Source organism: Gigantopelta aegis, chromosome 12 (genome assembly GCF_016097555.1).
Source record: "Gigantopelta aegis isolate Gae_Host chromosome 12, Gae_host_genome, whole genome shotgun sequence".
NCBI lineage: Eukaryota > Metazoa > Mollusca > Gastropoda > Neomphalida > Peltospiridae > Gigantopelta > Gigantopelta aegis.
This window is the reverse complement of record NC_054710.1, coordinates 39,681,759-39,688,891: the sequence shown is the minus strand read 5'-3', so window position 1 is coordinate 39,688,891 and position 7,133 is coordinate 39,681,759. Positions and strand designations below refer to the sequence as shown.

Genomic DNA, 7,133 nt, shown 5'->3' with positions numbered 1-7,133 from the left:
CAGCCCAGATAGCTGAGGTGTGTGCCCAGGACAGCGTGCTTGAACCTTAATTGGATATAAGCACGAAAATAAGTTGAAATCAATCAATCTACACTAAATTTGGTTTGTAATGTGATTATTGCGACACTTGGTTTTTAGTGTCTGAGAGGAAACCCAAGACCATGACGGAGGCTACTCCTACAGAAAAGCAGCAAGTGATCTTTTATATGCATTTTTCCATAGATGGGGGAGGGGCATGTAGCCCAGTGGTAAAGCGCTGCTTGATGTACGGTCAGTTTGGGTTCGATCCCCGTCAATGGGTCTGTTGGGCTGTTTTTGGTTCATCCAGTGCATTTAAACTGGTGTATCAAAGGCTGTGGGATGATGCATACAAAATATCCTTGCTATTAATGAAAAAATGTAGCGGGTTTCCTTTAAGACTATATATCAAAATTACCAACTGACATCCAATAGCCGATGATTAATAAATCAATGTGATCTAGTGATGTTGTTAAACAAAACTAACTTTTCCCCATAGGACAAACCATCCAGACTTTTATGGGATATCCCATAGACGGGTCATACCATCTAGACTTATATGGGATACTGGTTGTATATATATGCCTCACTACACACTTGATCTGGGAGTTCTGCGTGTTTTGGTATCAGCAGCATGTTTTACAAACGCCCCACCCACTTTTCATATAGAACGGACACCCCAGCACATTGATTGTTTAGCGACACCCCAGCACCTTATTTGAATGGCGTCTTAACATTATTGTAACATAAAGAAGCAATCCCTGTGTCGCCACACCGGTCTTTTGTCTGTGGCCTACCTATACTACAGCCAGTATAGCATGCATTACAGCCCTTAATAACATGCCAGCTGTGGAACACTAGTTGGAATGGGAAACCCAACATGACTATCCTCTGAGATTGTTAATTACATGCCAGGTGCCAGGCTACCTATCATGAGTTACGTATAAACAACCTGCTCAGCTTTGGTATCGTTTTCACTCGTCATAAATAAACATAAATATACTAAATAAATAGCATACAACTTGTAAGCATGACAAATAAATGTGTACCAAAATGGCAATATATCACAGCGTGTAAGTACAGTATTTAATTATTGTACAAGATATTAACAAGAATATCCCCAATACACTGGCATAGTCAGGGGTGGGGTCCAGGCATCCAATCAAATCTTCAACCCACCCACAAACATTTTATATATGCATGTCGCCCCATAACGTGTAAAAACAGGAATTAACAGACTCGTAGACAGTGGGTCCCTCCTCTCCCCACATTCAATTTAAAACCATGGCTACGCCAATGCCTAGATATGTGCATAATAGAAATTAATATTATAAGCAAGAAACTACGTTTTATCCTTACGTACAAAATATTGAAAGAAAAAAATGAACATTTAAATGAAACTACCGTGGTGCAAAATTTGTACAACTAAACCCTGTATTACATTTCAGTCGGTATATAAAGCAACAGTGTCAGTTGGCAGGAATTTGGTCTTGTCAAGTTGTCTTTGAGTATTGGGTCGCTCGTTACATCCATTATTCACACCTTAAGTGGCAAGTGCACAGAGATGGATCCAGGGTGCTCCATGCTAAAACAAAACATGTTTATAACAGAATTTGTTTTGTGTTTAATGAAAAAGTGTATAATATTATGTTTTTAATAATTTGTATGCTCTCTCTCTCTCTCTCTCTCTCTCTCTCTTTCTCTCTCTCTCTCTCTCTCAATGTTTGACATCCAATATGTGTTGTGGTGTGTTTTTTCTCTCTCTCTCTCTCTCTCTCTCGCTCTCTCTCTCTCTCTCTCTCTCCTCTCTCTCTCTCAATGTTTGACATCCAATATGTGTTGTGGTGTGTTCTCTCTCTCTCTCTCTCTCTCTTCTCTCTCTCTCTCTCTCTCTCTGTCTCTCTCTCTCTCTCTCTCTCTCTCTCTCTCTCTCTCTCTCTCTCTCTCTCTCTCTCTCTCTCTCTCTCTCTCTCTCTCTCTCTCTCTCTCGCTCAGTCTCTCTCCATATACGATGCGTGTTTGCGCACATGATGGTTATCTGGTTATGTTGTGTATGAGACGGGGTGATGTGGCTGAATGTCGCAACACACACAACCATTTTAATAATGATTACATTTGATAGATCTAGACTCCTCGTTCTCGGATCTTTTTCAACATCAGTGATTCCAGTATTTTCTTCTCTTCCCGTTCTCTGTTCGTTTTGTCCTCAGTCTTGTTTTCGTGAGACTTCCTCCACGCCTTCCGTTGTTTGTTGAGCGCCAATGCGTGGGCGCTGACGTGTTCGTTGTTCATCACGGCGTATATCAGATAGAGCTCGCACACGACCACCACACACAGGAACAACGCAAAGTTCGTTTGAGAACGCCGACATGTTGACATACTGAAGAAGAAGAAGAAAAAAATTAAATAAAACGTATAATAATCCAAAAATGTTATTGATTGAAATATATTTCATCGCTTTAAAACAAAATGAATTGGTCACAAGTTTTTCAACTTTCAAAGCTCTTCCCGATATATATACAATATTGGTGACACTAATATTTGCAGTCTTATATGAGAGCATAGTGCAATGAAAGAGAGATCGAATACACACACTCACACACACACACACACACACACACAGAGGGGTGGGGGCTATAGTTAGACAGGGACAGAAAGAATAAAATAATTCCATTCGGCCCTGATTTTCATAAATCTGCGGTGTATTAAACTTTTATCGGAATCCAGCTTTGGGGTTCAAAGCCGTGAATGTGTGATTTGGAGGGTATAGCCCCAAGCCCCCTGCATACGCCAATGTATACTACTACTGTGTCATTGTTCTTTCTATACTCCCACCACCACCTCCAGCGTTATTTTAGGCTTGGTGCAGTTATCAGGGCGAAATTAATGAATGAGTTTGACCAACAAGGGGGTGGGGCTAAGATCTTTATAAAATTATTATACTTCCAATGCTATGAAAGTAGGGGGGGGGGGGTTAACGCAAATAATAAGGAGGGTCCTTAACCTGTCATACCTCTCCCTATTCCGCGCCCGATTTTTTTAATACACTATCAGTGGCGGATCCAGAAAATTCATTGGGGGCAATGTCATGAGGCGGAATGCCAAGGGAACTTTTGGGGAGGTTTGGAGGGGGATGAAAATTAATATATAATAAAATTATAACTAACAAAATTTAGGGGGGCCTGCCCCCCACCCTTAGATCCGCCTCTGACATATATGTTCACGTTGATCTGTAGAGCTTGAAACAGGGGCGTGCCACATGGTTAAATTCGGGTATTACGTACATCTGTCTCCAGTTTCTATAATAGGCCTATATTAATAATGAATGATTTCTTTGGATGGCAGATGGCTGTAGGGTATTAACATGCAACAATGATCGATAAAGCCCATACATTGTTTGTCCGTTGTATTCTTTTACCTGGACATGATTAATTAAGATATACTAGTAGCCCGACGCGTGTGCATGGGGAGGGGCGGTGAATGGGGTTCCAAAAGCCCCAGCTCCAAGAATGTTTTGTTTTTTAAAAATGTATTTTCCGTGGAAGCATGACCAGACCGTTACTAAACTCGTCACTTGCCGAAGTCTATACCTTCTCCCCCGCCGCACAATTGTATTTCACACGCGCTTGATTCTCTTTTTCAACATACTATATTTTTAATAGAAACATTTTAAACATCAAAACTACCTTCTCGAGTATTTAACTCTTCCATCCTTCATCTCTCTCTCTCTGTCTCTCTGTCTCTCTCTCTCTCTCTCTCTCTCTCTATCTCTCTCTCTCTCTCTCTCTCTCAAAAGCGCATCACAATGGGGGGGGGGGGGGGAGGAAATAATAGAGGGGGAAAGGGGAACTTGAAAAAAAATTGGGGAGGATGGAAGCAGATCCACTTCTGCCTTTATATAAGCCTTTGCCTACTTTTTCACTCTAGAATCGCAAACATGTTTTTGTTAAAACCTGCGCCATTGTATGACATAATTGTTATATATGGGACTTTCTCAGAAACCATCACCCCCCCCCCCCCCCCCTCCTAATTAAAAATTCATGGATACGCCACCGAATGTTAGCATTTGAAAATTATATTAATATTTAAGTACAAGTTGTCTACCCAGATGACTGTCAAGTCCAATCAAACTAGCGCTAGGGCCGTACGTACCTTGTGATGATGACAGTTCCTATCCCACCAACCCCAGAAATATACGAAAACGGCCTTTCTAGTCTTACAAATGTCCTTTTTAATTTCTAACTGGAACAGACGCTAGACCTATATAGCCTGTTACTGCGCGTCGATTCTTTGTTTGCTGATCCTCCAATTAATCATTTTAGACTAGATATTAATATGCCCTTGGGCACTGGCCATGATTTTGATATACCAGTCGTGGAGCATTCGTTCGAACAGGAAATAACGGTTAAAGAGCTATTCCTTAGAATCGCTGGAAACGAGTGTGTGAAATAACCAAACCACTAGACATTCCTGCTTATGTAGTGCATTGTTAGGCCTAATTATGTAAACAGAATACATTTAGGCCCAAAACACACCAAAGCTGGGTCTAGGTCTGGGTCTAGTGAGTCTGGCGTTGTTAGAATATAGCTCGCAAGTTCTCTGTCGTCTGCTGCAAGATCTATAGTTCGCGCCAGTACCAGTGGACGTTGTATGTATTGTAACATTCGATTCAGTGCTTTCTTTTTCAAGTGGTACCATTCTCGCCAGATCCTAACCCAGGATAGCTTTGGTGATTGTTGGGCCTTAGGCCTGCATGTATATGTATATCTACACAATACGTACCTTCACATCTTTTTCATGTTCGTGTTCCCCTGTCTTCAGGTAAAGACACCAGACACAAATTCGCGGTGTCTTCTTCTTTGTTAGGTCTGTGGACACAAATCTTCCGTTGTGTGGCGATTTGCAGCCATCCAGTCGCTGTAGTAAAAATCAATGCGAGCGCTATAGAGCGTCATCATTCCTCATTTATCGCGTCCATGTCCGATCAATAATTGTGTCGTCTGCTACTAAAAGGGCGCTTGTAGTTTTTAAAATGGTGAGTCCTTTTCAATTTTTTTTTTTTAAATATGACATTAGAATTGCATGTTGTATGAAAAAAGGTTTGCTTTGATTAACAACACCACTAGAGCACATTGATTTGTTAATCATCGGCTATTGGATGTCAAACAAATATGGATAATTTTTATAGTCTAAGAAAGGAAACCCGCTCAATTTGTTCCATTTCATTCCATTTGAACATATTTCCGTGCTTATATCCAATTAAGGTTCAAGCACGCTGTCCTGGGCACACACCTCAGCTATCTGGGCTGTCTGTCCAGGACAGTGCGTTAGTTGTTAGTGATTAGTGGGAGAGAAGATGGTGTTGTGGCCTTACACCTACTCATTGAGCACTTAAGAACTCGCTCTGAGTTGGAACCGGTACCGGGCTGCGAACCCTGTACCTACCAGCCTCTAATCCGATGGCTTAACCACTGCGCCACCGAGGTCGGTGTTGTTCCATTAATAACAAGGGTGCTTTTATATGCACCATCCCACAGTCAGGATATCACATACCACGGCCTTTGATATACTAGTCGTGGTGCACTGGCTGGAACGAAAAATAGCCCAATGGGCCCTGAGATCGACCCTAGACTGACCGCGCATCAAGCGAGCGCTTTACTACTGGGCTACGTCCTGCCTTATTTATTTCAACTTATTTTCGTGGTTATATCCAATTAAGGTTCAAACACACTGTCCTGTACACACACCTCAGCAGTGGGTTAGTTGTTAGTGAGAAGGAAGAGAGTGTAGTGGTCTTACACCTACCCACTGAGTCGTTATAACTCGCTCTGGGTGGGAGCCGGTACCGGGCTGCGAACCCTGTACCTACCAGCCTTATGCCCGATGGCTTAACCACGATACCACTGAGGCCGGTGCCGTTATCAAAAGACTTTCATGTTCTATGAAAGCCGTTGGCAATAATATAACGGTTAATAGCGATATCATATGAAGAGCCCATGGGTAAGACGATCACATGCTGCAGTTTGTAAAACGAAGACTTGTATTTTCGCTATTATAATCCATCAACAGTATGGTTTTATTGTGTATTTGTGAAACAGGTTAAATTGTTATGTTGTTCTGCTACGATGAAATTAATTCTGCTAACATTCAATGTTGAAAAACAAATTCACTTTAAGGAAATAATTATCAATGTCATAAGCGTACGAGTCAGCGGGCAGGGGGTTAATCTTAAAATTCGGGGAAAAACAATAGAAAAATTCGGGGGAAATGAGCTGCCTGAACACTTTTCACCATGTAATTTCATTATTCTACCCAAAATATTAGTTGAAACCCATGTAAAAATGCGTGGCGATTCGTTTGCAACCCTATATAGTTGTTTGGCAGTAATACTAATATTAATATTAATAAACATTGTAATCCAGATTCGGGCACTTTTGTTTAATTCGGGGAAAAGTCGGCCTGCTCCCTTACACAAATGGGAGCCTGTACGGATATGATCAATGTTCACACGACCAAATAATAATAATAATAATAATAATAATAAAAACCCACATAATTTAATAAAAAAGAAAAAAGGACAAAGACATTATCTTATAGCAGTAAAGAATGCCGTGTTCTTCGTGTGCGGTGAATTTTAACACATTCGGCCAGTCAACCTATAAAATCTGATATTTCTAAAAACGGTCAAATATGACTTAAAACTTTGATTATCTTTGTATTTTAAGACGAGTATGTAACTTTAAAGTTGTTTTGTCGACTTCATCCACCCATATTGCGGTATTTTCTGGAGGAAAAGAAATCATTTATTCGTTTTTACCCAACTTGATCCAAGCAATTTTTCTTTTATTCAGTATATTTGGGGGGATAAAATTAGCTCGTCACAGTATATAATGCCGACCCCCCCCCCCAGCATAATTTTTTCACACACGCCTCTATTCAGGATAATACTACAGGAAATTGGGGCCAAGATTGTAGTACGCGAGATGGTGCCGCAACACACACACCCCACTCCCACCCCCGCCTTGATATACAAATTGTTTGTCTGTGGTTTCCCCAATGTTTTCTGCCAAATTCTACCAGTAGATTGCGTTTCTGAACTTTAGACACATGATAGA

The 7,133-nt window shown here is 41.0% G+C and overlaps 1 long non-coding RNA gene across 1 annotated transcript; it reads right to left on the bottom strand.

Moving 5' to 3' along the window:
- On the bottom strand, positions 1-4,921 carry LOC121386783. The gene is made up of 3 exons (XR_005959703.1): positions 4,801-4,921; positions 2,132-2,398; positions 1-1,603 (listed from the first exon to the last, which is right to left on the bottom strand). It is a non-coding gene; the product is annotated as an uncharacterized LOC121386783 (long non-coding RNA).
- Between the last annotated feature and the right edge of the window lie 2,212 nt (positions 4,922-7,133).